General features: G+C 45.0%; 2 protein-coding genes across 3 annotated transcripts in view; both read right to left on the bottom strand.

The window, feature by feature from the left end:
* The window catches only part of TAB3 (TGF-beta activated kinase 1 (MAP3K7) binding protein 3), a 60,205-nt gene extending 59,019 nt beyond the window's left edge, over positions 1–1,186 (bottom strand). For both annotated transcript variants that reach the window (XM_063457896.1, XM_063457905.1), the window contains exon 1: positions 894–1,186. The gene's annotated coding sequence lies outside the window, so the exon portion shown is untranslated. The remainder of the gene's footprint in view (positions 1–893) is intronic.
* Positions 1–19,056, bottom strand: part of TASL (TLR adaptor interacting with endolysosomal SLC15A4) — a 358,686-nt gene that overhangs the window by 323,572 nt on the left and 16,058 nt on the right. The window lies entirely within an intron of this gene.

The following is a 19,056-nucleotide window of genomic DNA, read 5'->3' as shown; positions in this document are numbered from 1 at the left end:
TCTCCTGTCAGCACTGTCACTGTCTCTCTCTCTCTCCTGTCAGCACTGTCACTGTCTCTCTCTCTCTCCTGTCAGCACTGTCACTGTCTCTCTCTCTCTCCTGTCAGCACTGTCACTGTCTCTCTCTCTCTCCTGTCAGCACTGTCACTGTCTCTCTCTCTCTCCTGTCAGCACTGTCACTGTCTCTCTCCTGTCAGCACTGTCACTGTCTCTCTCCTGTCAGCACTGTCACTGTCTCTCTCCTGTCAGCACTGTCACTGTCTCTCTCCTGTCAGCACTGTCTCTCTCTCTCTCTCCTGTCAGCACTGTCACTGTCTCTCTCTCTCTCCTGTCAGCACTGTCACTGTCTCTCTCTCTCTCTCTCTCCTGTCAGCACTGTCACTGTCTCTCTCTCTCTCTCCTGTCAGCACTGTCACTGTCTCTCTCTCTCTCGTCAGCACTGTCACTGTCTCTCTCTCTCCTGTCAGCACTGTCACTGTCTCTCTCTCTCTCCTGTCAGCACTGTCATTGTCTCTCTCTCTCTCCTGTCAGCACTGTCACTGTCTCTCTCTCTCCTGTCAGCACTGTCACTGTCTCTCTCTCTCCTGTCAGCACTGTCACTGTCTCTCTCTCTCCTGTCAGCACTGTCACTGTCTCTCTCTCTCCTGTCAGCACTGTCACTGTCTCTCTCTCTCCTGTCAGCACTGTCACTGTCTCTCTCTCTCCTGTCAGCACTGTCACTGTCTCTCTCTCTCCTGTCAGCACTGTCACTGTCTCTCTCTCTCCTGTCAGCACTGTCACTGTCTCTCTCTCCTGTCAGCACTGTCACTGTCTCTCTCTCCTGTCAGCACTGTCACTGTCTCTCTCTCCTGTCAGCACAGTGTCTCCACCCTGCCTCTCCCAGCTGCCCTTACCATTGATCAGGCTAAGCCTCCCCCATGGTCCGCTGTGCCAGCACTATGTCCGCCTGGTTCCGTGTGCTGCAGGTTGTCACTGCTCCATGCTGGACAGGAAGCTGCTTCCTCTCACACACCGACCCGGGCCCACCCAACCCCGGCCCGCGGGGCTATTCCAGCAATGGACAGTGGTGATGGTGACTGGTCAGGGGAGGGCACGGTACCGGCTGGCAGACTGCGCGCGGCCCCGGTTCGGATCGCGGACCGGGTAGCAATCCCTGTATTGTTCCGCTTCACAGCTCACTTCCGGGATCCGGTTCCGTGACGTCATGACGTTGCCGAGCTGGGCGTGGCCTGCGGGGGTGCCAGGTCTCGCGGGAGCCGCCTAGCTAGTGACAGACTGGTAGTAACATAGTGACAGTGCGCTGCTCCGTGAATAGGGCCCGGGGTGGCATGCAGTGACTGCAGGCGGGAAGCCAGCCAATAATGGATCCTGCTAAACATGGCCTGCTCATACTGGGGGGCCCATCTACCAGCACAGCATTATTAATGAGGAAGGGGAGCCCAGCTAGAGAGAGGGTCTGGCAGGACATCCCTCTGGCACACATGGAAACACCACAACAACATCCAGCGCCACTCCTAGTGGTGTGGGGTTTAAACAAAAAAAATGTAAAGACTCCCCCCCCTTTACAAGTGAGGACAAGTCCATGAGAAAAGGCTAGTGGTACATAACTGGAGAGCATTAATGAGACTAAAAGAATAAATTCCACCCATTGTATTTCATATTAAATCCCCTTCTATAAGGCTGCCTCGTCAGGACTCCATTCAGGATTAGGATTTAGGTTCCCCCAAGATGGGGGAAAAGGAGGCAGTGGGTAACTGCATGTGCACTGCTAGGTACCATTAATTCTAACATTGCTCTGAAAAGGTGGCTGCAGATATCTCTTTTGCAAACACCCATCTAGGTATCACTCCCATTAGTTTGTTTTGCCCGGAGAAAGGGAGGTGAAATCATCTCAGGTTGCTTCCTCCATGTCCTTTCTTTCTCTGTCCTTGCATACCAGGCGCCCTGTCACCTATGTACTCAGAATGTCAGTATTAGGCAGGAGAGGAGCGAGAGCTTAACCTAAGAAGGGGCACTAGTAGATTGTTTTTTAAAGAAACAATCCAGGCACAATAACCATTACAGTTCTCTTTAGTGCAAGCATGTCAAACTCAAAGGCTAGCACTGGCCACATAAACAAGGTTTACGTTTATGTGGGCCGCCAAAAAAAACAAAAAAACTTAAATTTTCATATAAACGTAGGTTTGTTTTGAAAAGTTCAGTATAAAAAATCCAGCATCCCCCTTACTAAACCGCAGCCCCCCCCTTCTATACTAAATTCCAGCATCCTCCCTTCTATACTAAATCCCAGCACCCCCATTTACTAAACCCCAGTCCTTGTTAAAAAAAAAACCCAAACAATATTAGCCAACAAGCAGACTCCACTCACATTGCCGCTGCTAGTATGCGACTCCGGAGTACAGCCTCTGGTATAGAAGTCCAGCCCCCAATGGCACGGTCCACACACTGTGCTACTCCTTGAAAACCTGTGAAGGTGGAGTACGTTGGCGTAACATCAGAATATGACGTGGCGTGCCTCCGTGCAACTCCAGGTCCTCCACTGTCCAGCCGCGGCCATCACAACACTGACCAATACACACTAACAGCCACACACGCACACACACACACACATTCTTGCACACACTCACATCATTTTATTTATTGCTCCTTATATTTGGGAGCTGGTGTGGGGCCTCTCCCTGAACTTCTCTCAGGAGCTCCCTCACGCGCGCAGTTTAGTGATGCCGGAATGACGTCATATTCCAGCACACGGCATCACTGCAGAGGGCGCGTGCGAGGGAGGAGTGAGGAGCAGGAAAACTGAGCTCCCTTGCTGCCACCAGGGACCTCTCCAGCCGGGTAATTTTGGCAGAGTAGGCACCTGCAATGTGGGGCGAGCAGGTGCCTACTCTGCTTTAGTAAGCATGGCAAACTCGCGGCTCGCCGGGCCGCAAAAATATTAATTGTGGGCCGCATGTAGTTTGGTTATGGTGCCAAAAGTGCCATGGCGCCCTCCATTTAAGAACAGTTTGACAACTTACCTGGGGTTTGCCGGGATAGGGGCAGTAGTAGTAAGTGTGTGAAGGGTGCGGTCCGGAGTGTAAGAGGGGTGCCGAGGGGGGGAGGGGGGAGATTAAAGCAATTTTTTTTTTATTTTTTTAAACTAAATATACTTTCTATCACCCTCCCCTTTTTACCTTAGTCCAGGGAGGGGGGATATCGCTGTGGTGCTAGTGGGGAGTGAACTCTAGCCTGCCACTAGAGCAGTGGCATAGCTAGAGCTTTTGCCGTCCAGAGCTGCTTCCGAGTTTGCCGCCCCTATCTGGCTGCACCAGACATATCTCTTAAGTACTCAATGCCTCTAGCCCTACACAGTTTACAATCTTTTTTAACATATACACCCAATGAATACATGCATGAAAAACACGTGCATGTAATTCATTGGGAGCATATCTACTAAACAATGATTTTTTTTTGCCCATTAGGGCAGAGTGTTCCTTTAATAATTACCAGATTTTATTATTTACATGACGTAGGGACACGGAGGCAAATATTATGCTTTATCTCTTTATTCCTCAACAGCAAAGAAAGGATATTAAGATATTCATAGGAAAACAAAACAAGTACCCTCAGAGGGTTAACCATATAACATCTTAGCCAATGAGAGCAGTCCACATTCAATATACTCTCATGTGACCCTAAGCCACTGTTCTTTCTTGGTGATGCCGAAGCCAATAGTCAACGAAAAGAACCGAAAACGAAATAACTGAAGCAACACAACCAGACAACCGAACAGATGTCTGTGAGGCGACACATCCATTGGAACTGTGGAAGAAATCGGTCCTGATGAGAGCCATCGTAAAAGTTTCAAGCTGGAATGAACAGAGAGAAAAAAATGGTAAAATATGTTCCAATAGAATATCACCCATGTTACCATAGTAGTGACTAAACTGAATAATATAACTTGTTATGTTTAAGTTAAACATATTCCTGGTAAGTAGGAAACAAATAACCAACTTGTAAGGCAATCCAGACACTAGACGTACCTTTATCGGGTGGCCTAAGATTCGCCTCCGTGTCCTTAATAAAATCATGACTTTACATCATATAAATAGTAAAATCTGGTAATTTTATTAAAGGACACAGAGGCTCATATTACGCTGGTTCTAAACTGTGAAATAACCATAGAGGAGACATATTCTGTAGGACAAAAGTAATACTGTGTAAACGTTGATTCACAAGACCAATCAGCAGAATGTGCGCCATAGACTGATGTATCTATGTGAGCAGAAAACATTATCCATTTTACCCAGCGGGCTAGCGTCACTGTAGATATGGGCTGATGAGGTAGTCTAATAGCCAAGAACAACTTGTTATACGCTGGATCCCTGAACTCATATTCCTGGAGACAAGCCACTGGGCAGAGGTTAAAAGTGTGAGGAAACGAAGGGTAGAAAACTGAAGTAATCGATGATTTGGTACGTCTGGAAATATTGAAAGGAGCAAAGGAACGTGCGTCAATGTCCAGTGCTCGGACATCTGAGACTCGTTTGCAGGATATCAAACAGAGGAGCATGGACAATTTTGCAGACAGCTGTTTAAGCGTGGGTTTTTCATTCCGTGACCAGGTTTCCAACAGGTTAAGAACCAGATTCACATCCCATAATGAAGTGTATAGAGTTTGAGGTGGTCGTGCAATTCTAATGCCCCGTAGGAGTCGACAAACCAATAGATGTTCACCAGCTGGAGAACCGTCCAGTCCACGATTACTTGCAGAGTTTGCTGATCTATAGACATTAATAGTATGACCATAGGCCAAACCTTGGTCATACAGGACGGTAAGGAATTGCAACAAGTAATTTACAGGAGCACGTATGGGATCCAACTGTTCCACGCACCAACAACTCCATGTGTTCCAGGCATGGCCGTAGGATTGTCTTGTTCCTGGGGCCCAAGCTCCCACCAGTAAATCAAGAGTTGTGGAACGTCTGGCATGACCCAGGGTCCCCGGAGAGGAGCCACTCTAATAGCCTGAGGTGTACCTGAACCACAAGGGGATGTGGGTTCCCACCGGGGTCCAGTAAGGGGTGTGTTGAGTCTGGAAGTAGTCTGGGAAGATCTATGGACATCTCCATGAGCAAAGGGAATCAAGGTTGTGCAGTCCAGAATGGGGTTATGAGAACCAAAGACGTCCGAGAATGTGAGGTGTAATAGTGTCCGAGCCATTAAGGAGAAAGGAGGAAATGCATAAAGCCATCTGCTCGACCATGGTTGGAGGAAGGCATCCGCTGCTAGGGTGTCCAGGTCCAGCCTCCAACTGAAGAACACCTGGGAGTTGGGAGTTCAATCGAGATGCATAAAGGTCGATATGCATCGGCCCCAGAGCATTTGTAGTTGCAGGACAATTTTGCGGTCCAGGCGCCAATCACTGGTGTCTCACAGATGTCAGGAATTCCAATCCGCTACTGTATTGGACAAACCTGGAATGTATTCTGCTTGTACTAATGTATTGCGATCCAGACAGTATTGCCAAAACACCTTTGCCAGGTCTGTCAGTATCTTGGATCTCGTGCCGCCCAGGTGGTTGATGTAGCGGACTGCAGATATATTGTCCATTTGCAGTATGATGGAGCAGTTGGCCGTGACTCCGAGGAGGCTCTTTAAGGCAAACGGCCCTGCCATGAGTTCCAGGCCGTTGATGTGAAGCTCTTTTTCTGCTTGGGACCAATTTTTCCTCCTGTTGAGATAGGACAACAATGCGCTCCCCATGAGCGGCATGGGGGGTGCCTAATGTCCCCCCCAGGTCCCCACCATGCAGGAGGATCTAACCTCCCTTTTATCAATATGGGGGTCATAGTGACCCCGATAGGTTTTAATGCTAGGGGTTATTTATTACAAGCAGGGAGCTGGCTCCCTCCTTGTTTTTTTGTTGCGCGCTTGCGCACTGTTATTTCTCCGTGGTGGGTTAATTCCCCTGCAGCACGGAGTCTATGAAACAAAACGGTAATGCATTCGGCATTTGCCGTTTTGTTTGTATGGCTTTCGTTTCCGTTTTAGTAAATGGATACGGAAAATAAAAAAAAATTTAATTTTTGGACGAAATCGTATTTGTACAAAAACAAATGCACATGTCTAGAACCTCGTAAATCTGGTGTGGCACGGAGATTTGGACTGGGTGCTGTATTAACTCGATGTGATAACCTAGAATGGTGTTTAGGATCCAAACATCTGTGGTTAGTCTGTGGCAAGCATTGAAAAAAATGGAACAGTCTGCCCCCTACATATCACATACAAGGGAGAGGGGATGGTAGAACACTCACCATAAGGCAGTCAGCCAAAGGAGGTACCTCTGGTCCCTCGGGACTGCCACAATCTGCCTCTGACCTTAAGAAAGGCAAAGAGGACTTGGTCTTCATATGCTCGAATCTAGGCTTGGCGGTGCCTCGGTAACCCCACTAGAAACCCCGGGAGGAACGGCCGGGCAGACGGCCCCTATGTCTGCCGGCCCTACCAAAAACCTTGGGAGAGAACGGTCTCTTCATCTCTATTTGTGCCTTGTCCAGTGCCCTGAAGGTATTAACCTAGTTACCCAGTTCTTTAACAAAGTTGTCCCCGAATAGGTGACCTTTTGCCTGTGGTCCAGGCTCAGATATTGCCAGATTGATGAGCTTAGGCTCGATTTTCATGAGAATGGGCGCCTCTGAGTGGCCAATGCGGTGTTAGTGTTGCCTGTCAGACAAATGGATTGCTGGATCCGGCCCCTAATGGCCAATAGATCTACTGGTGCACCTTCGGTTAAGGCATCTTCGATCATAGCGAAGATTCTGGCGCTAGGTCCTGATACGTCTAGCACTTTGTCTTGGCTGTGACGTAGGGAATAGTCGAACCCCTTTTTAGCTTTCCAGCCTGATTAGCCCAGGAACTGGGTGACCTTGGGGTCTACGACCGATGTGGCACAGGCCATATCGGGGACTGTCTGGTGTGGGCACCCTGCCTTAAGCTTATTTCTTGTGGCCTTAACTAGGGGTTTCCTAATCCTAGCTTCAATGTACTGGCACACGTGGTCAGTGGGGTACCATTCAGCAGACCTTTTGCAGGGCATTGGGGTTAAACAGGAGTTTCCCCTGCGGGTCGAGGGAGACCCAGAAACGTCGGGGTCGCCGAGGCCGGGTCAAAAAACTGGCAATAAACTACCCGAAGAGGGAAACCATGAAGGAAACAGAAAAACAAAAAGAGGGCCAGACACAGGGCCCTGCTCTAAATATAGGGAAATGAACTATATTGAAAAATACAAGCAATTAACAAATAAGTAATTACAAAATACAGAAAAAGCATGACAGAGCAAAATGCAATGGTACTCAGCTGAGGCAGCAGCAAAGAAAGATGAGTGGATTAGGGTCACATGGGAGTATATGGAATGTGGACGTCTCTCATTGGCTAAGATGTTATATCGTTAGCCTTCTGAGGGTTTTGTTTTTCCTATGAATATCTTAATATCATTTCTTTGCTGTTGAGGAATAAAGAAAGAGATAAAACATAATATGAGCCTCTGTGTCCTTAAATCAAAAATATTGTTACTGAAGCGCTTCATTATATTTAAACTTTTTATTGGTGTGAAAGGAAACACTTAGGAGTGAAACACAGCTTAATTACTTTCATTTTTTTATACACATTTTTAAAAATATATACTTTTATTTTTTGGCAGGGAGGGAGGGGGTGTCTGGACAGTGGGCTGTAGAGGGTGCAGGCGAGAGGGGATCTGTACAGGGAAGAAGATGGATGGAGTATAGAGAGGGGTGGCTTGCAGGGAGAGAGGCGGACTGTCGGGGTGCAGGGGAAGAGGGGATCTGTACAGGAGAGTGAGGGGGACTGTCAGGCTGCAGGGAGAGAGTGGATCTGTGAGGGGGCTGGCAGGGAAGAGCATACCTGGTGTCTGTCATGCTGCTCTTCCTATTCACTCCGCAGGACAGGAGGGCAAAGGAAGTGACCTAATTTCCCATCTTCTGGCTTTTCCTCTTCCCCTTACTCACTCATGGAGGAGACCTGGCAAGCAGAGCAGCATCACTGCCAGGTCTCAATCAGAAGGTGGGAGGAGGGTCACTGGCAGTATGGGAGGGAGCAAGGACTCCCCTTGCTACACCACTGCGCTAAAGTTCCCTCTTGCAAGATCCGGAGCATTTCAGTGCAAGCGAGCCGGTGTGGGAGATCTCTGATCTTCCCTCCGGTCCATGAAGGCACACAGCAGGGCCGGCGACAGTTAATCCCCCCTGGATCTGCCACTGACACCAGGTATTCGGAAGCTAGGAACACCCAAGCAGCATAACCACCATCTACAATGGTACTTGTGGCAGTAGTACTATGGTACACCCACACATGCAGAGGCGGCTCTCTATTTAGGCGGTCGCCTAAGGTCTTGCGCTGGTGGGTGCTTCGCGGCTGCCTTATATCGCCTCAGAGCAGACTACCATGTCGGTTCCTCGTTCATTCCATAATGCCACCGGGTGTGAGGCCCCTCCAGTCAGTCTGCCCGGGAGAGAGCCAACCTCCTGTCTGTAGCTCCGTCGGGAGTGAGCTGCAGGCTAAATGTCTCACGATCTCCCGCCTGTCAGAGCGTTGCTGCGGGTTACCACGGCAACGCTCTGGAGATCGCAAGATTTACCACATGGTCTGCAGCCACTCCAACCCCAGCCTGTCGCAGCCCCCCTACCATGTCACAGCCCCACCCACCCCTCCACACACACACCCTGTCACAGCCCTCCTCCATACACCCTGTCACCCCCACATTGTCACCCCATACACATGCACTATCACCATTCCCAAACACTTTCAGCCCCCACACTGTCTCCCCCTTCACCCAGACACACTCACATTAAACCCTCCTTATCCTGTCACTCTCACTCCCTCCAACCATACCAAACTCACCTGCCCTTGCTTTAACACAATTACCCTATTACATTAACTCCCCTCAATCCTGTCAGACTCTCCTTCTCTTGTACTGTCGCACACAGCCCGAACCCTGTCACACTCATCCTCTATCAGTCTGTTCCACTCACCCCCTTTACCCTGCCACACTCACCCTCTCACATAAGCTCCTCCAACTGTGCCACACTCACCCAAACACTGCCACACTCACCCTTCCACATTAACCCCCTTAATCTTGTCACACTCACCTCCCCTCATTCTGTTACACTGCCTCCTCCAAACATGGCACATTCACCCCAATCCTTTGATACACCACCTAATTGTGCCACATGCAGCCTGTCACAATTACTTTCCTATGCCCTGTCAGACTCCCTCCTACAACCATGTCACAATCGCCCCCCTATTATTCTCACCCTCCCTCATTATGTTACACTCACCCCCCAACTGTGTCTCATTTACCCCCTCACCCTGCCACAGTTACCCCATGACTCACTTTGTCACAGTCACAAACTGAAGACATTCATCATACACACATGCACAAAGGTCACATGCAGCCCCCCAAAACACCACACACTGCAAGCACTACCCCACACACATAAGGTCCCAGACACATACTTATGAAGACAAACATTCACACACAAGGATACTCTGTCAGACACACACTTTCATGCACATACACAGGTAGACAATGCCAGACACACTCAGAAATACACACGTAACTGCAAGGCTATGTAATCATAAACCCGCAGTCGTGTATAAATTATTAGCATAATTGCCAATTAAATTTGTTTATTGCAAATTAATTTAGTTTGCAAATTATACCATAACTATAGTCGGACAGCTCAAAAAAGCGGCACAGGGAGCCGCGACACTGCAAGCATCTGAACAATGAATACAGAGACAGGCTCTCTGTATCCAGCGCTGCAAGCTTGTCCAATACAGCTACATCACCTTATACACACAATGCAACCCCTATTTTTTTTTTCCCCACTTTGTTAGTGAGGGCCTCATGTTTGAGTTTCGCCTAAGGCCTCACAAAGTCTAGAGCCGCCACTGCACACATGTAAGTAGTCAAACTGGTTTTGAATGATTTGATTTCTTAACCCCTTAAGGACACATGACATGTGTGACATGTCATGATTCCCTTTTATTCCAGAAGTTTGGTCCTTAAGGGGTTAACCGAGGTCTGCTGGGCACCTCTCCCTGCTTCCCCTGCAGCCAGAAGCGCACAGCTAAGACAGGGCCAAACGTAGGCCAAATATATAAATATTTGATCCCTTTTGTAGGTTTTATAGCCCCAATAGCACACTATTTATCTCTTCTACAGTTTTTTCTGGTATTTTGACCAGCCCTCTCCTAAAGTGCTACTTTGGGGATCACGGTCTCCCTTTGACCCAGTTTTGTCTATCGTTATTGCGTTTATTGTCCTTGACCACTGTTAAACCTGACCAGTGGTGTTTTTTGTGTTAAGTATGGCCATTTCTAAGGACCAGTAATACACTTGTTAACTTATATTTATATAGTTGATGGTTCAAACATTTTGTGTTGGGTTATCATTCATAATTGTGACAGGCAGTGGGTGGGGGGCTACTAATAAAATGTAGAAGAGGAGATAGACATAACATTGTCCCACCCCCAAACCTCTGTGGTCACCAAACACCTGTTGACCCACCCATAAAAAAAAAATAATGCTTCTTCCTTACCATAATAACAGTGGGGAGGGGGCACAAATTCTGTGGGAATAAAAAAAAAAAATGTTGACTTACCATTAGATAGCTTTTCTTTTAAGCCTTCTTTTCTTTAGCCACACAAAAGTCCCCAAAAATCCCATTGCTATTAAAAAAAAATAATAATAAAACTGCAGCAAACAAAATAAATCAATGTGAGCCCCATGAGGGCTCCTCTCAGAATGAGCTTTCAAGGTGGTAAGATCATTTATAAAGGCTTTCTCCAGGCTTTAAAATTCCGGACTCTTGCGCTGCACAATCTTTATATTGTTAAATAATGTGAACAATGTTCAGAGTTTGTAGTCCGAATGGCCTTCTACAGTAGTGCAGTGGCGTAGCTAGAGCTTTTGCCGCCCGATGCAGTCTGAGTTTGCCTCCACACTCAGCCCGGTCTCTTCACTAAGGTGCCGCCCCACTGTGAGGGATACAGGGACGTGATTTATATCTGCACCCCCTCTACATAGTCTGCAGCATGTTCCAGACCAAGTGAGCTCGGCCATACTACAGCCATGTGCACTTCCCTACTGCCTGTCACTTGGAAATTGCGCCCCTTGGGTGCTGATAAGGGCTAAGTGTTTTTTATCCCCCCTGTGCCAATCCACACTATATGAAAGGAACCCATTTACCCTGTAATTCAGGCAGCATGGAGTTTATGATTAAAGTTTAGTGTGGAAAAGGTTTGAAATTACTGGAATCACAATTGGATGGTGGGACACCTATCTCATATTTATTTCCTCTACCTTCTCTTCTTCTCCATCATCCATCATTCCCTTCCTCCTTTCTGCTCCACCTTTGCTTTCTCTCCTTCCCAGTGGCAAAACGTAAGTAGAGTGCCCTGGTGCAAGACGTTTTTTGGGACCCCGTATTGCAAGGATGGACAAAAGGTAGATCCTCATTTGTGGTACAACTCCCACAATGATTTGCCAGCTGGTGATCTACCATTTGCCCATCCTTGCATGGTTGTATTTAGCACGGAGTAGCGTTTGTTGCTTGAATGTAAGCATGTTTTTGTATGAAGGGCACGCCTCCAACCGTGGTCTACACGCTGGCTGCAAAGATGCTTCCTCCAGCAGCGTTCAGCTGACAGAAGTCCCACACCTTGTCAGACTTCCATTATAAATTCATGTTGTCTTCATATAGCACAGCCCTCACCCTTGCTAAAAATCCTACTTTTCATCTCATTCGTTCATGCTCACGCAACACGCTCGCTGCAGAGATGCTTCTTCCAGCAGCATTCAGCTGACAGAAGTCCCGCACCTTGTTAGACTTCCTCCATTATAAATTAATTTTGTCTTCATATAGCACAGCCCTCACCCTTGCTAAAAAATCCTACTTTTCATCTTGTTAGTTCATGCTCACGCAATCCCAGGCATCTCTTCGCCCACCTCAAGCCATCCTTCAAACTGACCTTTCAGCAGATAGCCTTGCATGCTACTTTACCAACAAGGTTGAACAGTTAAAGAAAGAATTCTCCCTTTCACAACCACACATCGATCGTACCTTCCCTTCCCTACCCTACAGGCCCTTTCCCCAGCTAAAGAACAGGAGGTGGCTTTGTTTCTCCTCTTGTCCCACCACCTGTCCGCTTGATCCAGTACATTTCTACCTTATCAGATATATCTCCCCTTGTCTTGTACCATCCTTAACACACATCCTAAACTGCTCTTTCATCTGGTGTTGTCCCTGCTCCCTTTAAGCATGCTACTGTGGTACCCATCCTAAAAAAGCCATCCCTAGACCAGTCTTCCCCTTCCAACTATCGTCCCATATCCCGGCTTCCTTTTTCCTCAAAACTTCTAGAAAGACTTGTCTTTACTGAGATGACTCACTTCCTAAATTCCAACTCCCTCCTCAATCCTCTTCAATCTGGCTTTCACCCCCTCCACTCTACTGAGACTGCTCTTATTAAAGTTAAAAATGACCTAATCGCAGCTAAATCCAAAGGCCACTACTCCATACTAATTCTTCTTGACCTCTCTGCTGCCTTTGAAGAGTTAGGAAAAGGAGGCCATGATCAACTGTGTCAATCTCTTGGTCTCTGACACAGCCCTCTCATGGTTCTCCTCCTATCTCTCCCAATGCTCCTTCAGTGTCTCCTTTTCCAATGACACTTCCTCTCCTTGTTCTGGCTCAGCCAGAGTCCCTCAAGGTTCAGTTCTTGGTCCCCTTTTTTTCTCTCTCTATACTGCCTCTCTTGGCAAATTAATTAATTTGGATTCCACTACCACCTGTAGGCTGACAACACCCAGATATATCTCTCCTCCCCTGACCTCTCCCCTGCTGTCCTACAACGTGTCACCAATTGCCTCTCTTCTATCTCTGGTTGGATGTCCTCCCGCTTTCTGAAACTCAATCTCTCTAAGACTGAGTTTCTTATTTTTCCTACTCATAACACTGATCCTCCTACACTCTCCCTGCAGGTTGACGGTACATGGCGGTGTGTGTGTGTGTGTGTGTGCGCCTGCTAGTGAGTGAGCTTGTGTTTTTATGTCAATAAGCTTGTGTGTGTCAGTGAGATTGTCTGTGTCTGCATGTGAGTATGCTTAATGTATAATTAAACGTTTTACTCTGAAAGGACCAATATTTTATATTAGGAAAAGCAATATATATTTGATATATATTACTCAATCATCTGGGGTGGCAAGACATAGCCTTATCATGCGACAATATATGGCTCAATGGCTTATGGGGCTGGCATAGATTTTTTTTTTTTTTTTCTAGGGCTGCTTTGTATCCTTAGTCTGGCCCTGCTTTGTTTTTCACATTTTTGTTTGTACACAGCACACACTACATTTGCCAGTGGGCAATTTTAAATATATCTTTTCATCAATAACGTTTTGTTTTTTTTTCATACCATTACATTGATCATATATCTTTATCTGTATTGATCAGGTATACCTGTACATTTGTTTGTACATCCCAGCCTCCCCTTTTGTGTTTTGATACAGTGGTGTGTTTTTAATGTTTTAATTTGATTGAAGGGATGTGTTTGTTTGTCGGCTTGTCTTTTAAATTTGCAGTAACACACAATGACATATATAAAAACACCCTGCAACATAGACCCAGACATACAAATACCCACAATGAAACATACATGCACACTCAGATATATACACATAAATGTCATACTTTTTATATTTGTAGCCCACCTCCTGTTAACATACCTTTTTATGTTCCTTGGGGTCCTGCTGATGCTGGCTGAGACTGATGGGAGTGTGGGCTGGAGATGTTCCTCTCCCTGCTCCTCCCCACTTCGGTGTCTTCTCTCCCTCCCACGCGGCTCCCTCTGTATGTGGGATGAAGTAACCTGCTGTCACTATGTACCAACATAGCCAATACTACAGGGGCCTGGTCGCACTGTTTAAGGGCCACATCACCCAACCCGGCTCCTGTTCAGCAATAACTATTGGGTAGCCCTAAGTGCACGGGGTACCCGATGGCCCCACTGAGGGTGGTTCCACCACTAATATGCAATAATAATGGTTATTAAATATAAATGTTTTTTACAACAGGGTAAACATAAAAATACCTTTTTTTTTTTTTTTATAGCCAAACATTGACAGTGTTGCGCTTATTTAACAGTGTGAAGCAGTGTTATTACAGAATATAAAATTAAAGAAAATTATTTGAAACTCAAAAAAATGGGAATCAAAAACTGGTTTTATAATGTATTACAAAGAACTCAACAGTATAAATATGACCCCTGACCCAACCATCAGCACTGGATGTACATAATTGGGGGGAGGCAATAAATCCCCAATATTGGCATACAGGGATACAATATCAAATTATACTCTCTAATTGATGTCTCCCAGGGAATTAAAACAAAAAAAGTTTATTATAGTTAATATAAAATAACATGGAGACAACAAAACTTGGAGCTAAGAAAAAAGAGTAAGCCTATATATATAGTATACCAAATAATAGGAAAGAAAGGAGTCTATGGGTGCCAAACACCACTCTACCAGGTCTGGCTATGATAAATCCCCAGGTCAGATTGGGTGGATGAATATGATGCCGATCAATATACAGGTATATAGGGGGTTAATTTAAAGCAAGAAAAACGTGAATGTCTCAATGACAATATATCCACCCTATAACTAATATTTTAGACACGTTGGTGATCATAGGTTAAGCTATTTCTCCTGAGCATCGATATGAGAAGAACTCCCACTAATTAGGATAATATAGCAGTTCTATGCTGCCCCTATTATGGAGGAAAGGGTAGCAGGCAACAATTGCCTAAATGTGTATCTGCAGCATATACGGAGATTCATACACCGGGGTGTAACCCCTATCACTCCCGAGATAGACACCTTCAAGGGTGTTCTGTTCTATCCCTATAGGGAGAATTGAAGTAGCAGGCAAAGGTTATCTGTGGCATAGATGAAAGTCCAGTAGAATTAGAAATATATACCCTGCAAATCCTAAAAAACACCTTCAAGGGTGTTCTATGCTGTCCCTATCGACAGGAAAGAAAAAGCAAGTAGAGACAGCTAGCTGGCTATAAGAAAGACTCCTTCAGTGCTGATAGTTAAAGTAAATTTAAATCAAACAAATAGTGCTACCATAGTGACAAACTGTGCCAAAATAAATTAAAACAAAGCTGGAACCCGACGCGCGTTTCGGTGCGTCTAATGCACCTTCGTCAGGGGTTAAACGATACCTGGTCCCGCCAGTGGCTTTTAAATCTTTAGCTGCCAATCGGAGTCCTCCGATCCAGCCCACTGATTCTCCTCCGGTGTGTGTATGGGGCGTGGGGTAGGTTGAAGCCCGGAAGTGAAACCCGGTCCAACCACTATTCAGGTGGGCGGTGACATTTCGTCATCCGTCCGTCCCCACGTGGGACAAGTCGACAGGAGGGGAGGGGGTTGGAGGAGGGGAGGAAGAGAAATGCTCCTCCCTCGCTCTCAATTGTCCCGATAGAGGGACATACTTTGCGCGTGAAAAAGTGCCGTTTAATCGGCTAAGTATAAACAATTAATAAATAAAAAATAATAATAATAAATGCAAAGTACGAGTTATTTCTTGGGAATTATTGCACAATGAAAGTAGCAAGGACTCTGGGTCCTTGCAGATAATAGGTTGGTATTAACCCTCCATTATGTTACATTTAAATGTAGCTTAGAAGTTCTACATTTATAAACCGATTCAAATAGAAAGGGGGAGGGGAGAAGGAGATACAGCTCATCTTCATTTATTTTTATTTTTATAATTCCAATGTACATATTGCTTAACATCATAAGGTACATAGTTCGAAAGATGTACATACTTCAAATGTACATATTTCTAAGCATCATATGGTGCTTAGATATCATCAACTGTACACAGGAAAATCCATATGAATATATCTTTTTATCTTGTTCCAATCATGATCTTACTATAGTGTGCAAAGAAAGGCATATAGCATATCAATGTGCCGTTGTCTCAAAGGAAACATATCTCACTGTAATTCAAAAAAAGCACTTATCTAGTAGGAGTGAAGATTATTCAGTGAAGAGCCTAGATCTTGTTATAATTCAAAGATATTCTAAGTGCACATATATAATGAGAATGCAAATTATTCAATGGGATACCTTAATCTTGCTATAAAAGAGGTATACCAACAGGACAGTACCTGCGCCTAAGGCGTAATTGCTCTGACGAACTAGACTTCAAAATAAAAGCTAGAGAGTTGCGCACAATGTTCAGAGCTAAGGGATACCCACATAAATGTCTGAAACGAGCCTATCATCGAGCGCTCCTAACAGATAGGGAAGATTTGATTAAAGATGTACCATCATCTTTACCTAAAAAGGATCCAGATTCCAAACTCTTGAGAGTCATTGCAACGTATGACGCCGGCTGGGAACCAGTTAAATCTATTTTAAATAGATACTGGCCCCTACTTAAACAAGATGTGCATCTAAAACAAATTCTCCCTCCAAATGCGGCACTTATAGCACGGAGGGGAAAGAACATCAAAGATGCCCTGGTTCATAGCCACTTTAAACAATCAAAGACAATTACAACTCATTGGCTCTCCAATAAACTTCAGGGGACATATAAATGCGGTCGATGTAAAGCGTGTGATTCCATCTGCAGAGATTCAAAAACCTTTCACAATAGTGATCAAACGGAGACTTTCCATTCAAACTCCTTTTTCAATTGCAATTCTAAAGGACTGGTATACCTGATTAAATGTCAATGTAATCTACTATATGTAGGGAAAACTTTTAGGCCCTTCAAAAGACGGATCCTGGAACATTTAAATTCCATCAAAACTAGTAGACACATTGAAACCACGGTTTCTAGACATGTAAAAAACTTTCATCAAGGTGATCACACAGTACTCAAATTTTTGGGCATTGAGTTGATTAAACTTGACCAAAGAAGGGGGAATTTGGATAAGCTCCTCAGGAGAAGAGAGTGTTTTTGGATCTATCGCCTGAACACTCTATCTCCTGTGGGCCTCAATGAAGGCTTCTCATATTCTCCCTTTATCAATGATTCTTGACAATTCATAATATTGTTCTTACACTATATTAGCGATCTCTGATAACTAACAATGCCATCTATGTAATATAAGAACTTTTTACAGTAAGATTGACCTCCTGACCTAGAAACATCTTAAGTTTCATTTATTAATCTTTTCCCGAGTGAATATCACCAACTTTATCATTATTATTATTTTTTTCCGGTCGATACCCCTAAGACCCCTAGTGGCACTTCCCCCTCCTCTCCCCCGTCAAATACCAACCTCTCCTTGGAATTTATGCACAATTGTAAGATTTAGAAGTTATCTGTATATACAATATAAGCTACATTCTATCATATAAAGATTATTCCCTATGAACTCTGCTTGTTCCTTTAAATACACAGTATACACAGTAGTTTACATGTATACGTAGACTTTGGAATTATAGCAAGATTAAGGTATCCCATTGAATAATTTGCATTCTCATTATATATGTGCACTTAGAATATCTTTGAATTATAACAAGATCTAGGCTCTTCACTGAATAATCTTCACTCCTACTAGATAAGTGCTTTTTTTGAATTACAGTGAGATATGTTTCCTTTGAGACAACGGCACATTGATATGCTATATGCCTTTCTTTGCACACTATAGTAAGATCATGATTGGAACAAGATAAAAAGATATATTCATATGGATTTTCCTGTGTACAGTTGATGATATCTAAGCACCATATGATGCTTAGAAATATGTACATTTGAAGTATGTACATCTTTCGAACTATGTACCTTATGATGTTAAGCAATATGTACATTGGAATTATAAAAATAAAAATAAATGAAGATGAGCTGTATCTCCTTCTCCCCTCCCCCTTTCTATTTGAATCGGTTTATAAATGTAGAACTTCTAAGCTACATTTAAATGTAACATAATGGAGGGTTAATGCCAACCTATTATCTGCAAGGACCCAGAGTCCTTGCTACTTTCATTGTGCAATAATTCCCAAGAAATAACTCGTACTTTGCATTTATTATTATTATTTTTTATTTATTAATTGTTTATACTTAGCCGATTAAACGGCACTTTTTCACGCGCAAAGTATGTCCCTCTATCGGGACAATTGAGAGCGAGGGAGGAGCATTTCTCTTCCTCCCCTCCTCCAACCCCCTCCCCTCCTGTCGACTTGTCCCACGTGGGGACGGACGGATGACGAAATGTCACCGCCCACCTGAATAGTGGTTGGACCGGGTTTCACTTCCGGGCTTCAACCTACCCCACGCCCCATACACACACCGGAGGAGAATCAGTGGGCTGGATCGGAGGACTCCGATTGGCAGCTAAAGATTTAAAAGCCACTGGCGGGACCAGGTATCGTTTAACCCCTGACGAAGGTGCATTAGACGCACCGAAACGCGCGTCGGGTTCCAGCTTTGTTTTAATTTATTTTGGCACAGTTTGTCACTATGGTAGCACTATTTGTTTGATTTAAATTTACTTTAACTATCAGCACTGAAGGAGTCTTTCTTATAGCCAGCTAGCTGTCTCTACTTGCTTTTTCTTTCCTGTCGATAGGGACAGCATAGAACACCCTTGAAGGTGTTTTTTAGGATTTGCAGGGTATATATTTCTAATTCTACTGGACTTTCATCTATGCCACAGATAACCTTTGCCTGCTACTTCAATTCTCCCTATAGGGATAGAACAGAACACCCTTGAAGGTGTCTATCTCGGGAGTGATAGGGGTTACACCCCGGTGTATGAATCTCCGTATATGCTGCAGATACACATTTAGGCAATTGTTGCCTGCTACCCTTTCCTCCATAATAGGGGCAGCATAGAACTGCTATATTATCCTCATTAGTGGGAGTTCTTCTCATATCGATGCTCAGGAGAAATAGCTTAACCTATGATCACCAACGTGTCTAAAATATTAGTTATAGGGTGGATATATTGTCATTGAGACATTCACGT

The sequence above is a fragment of the Pelobates fuscus genome, chromosome 1 (genome assembly GCF_036172605.1).
Source record: "Pelobates fuscus isolate aPelFus1 chromosome 1, aPelFus1.pri, whole genome shotgun sequence".
NCBI lineage: Eukaryota > Metazoa > Chordata > Amphibia > Anura > Pelobatidae > Pelobates > Pelobates fuscus.
Note: the sequence above shows the minus strand (reverse complement) of the source record. Positions and strands in the feature narration are given on the sequence as shown.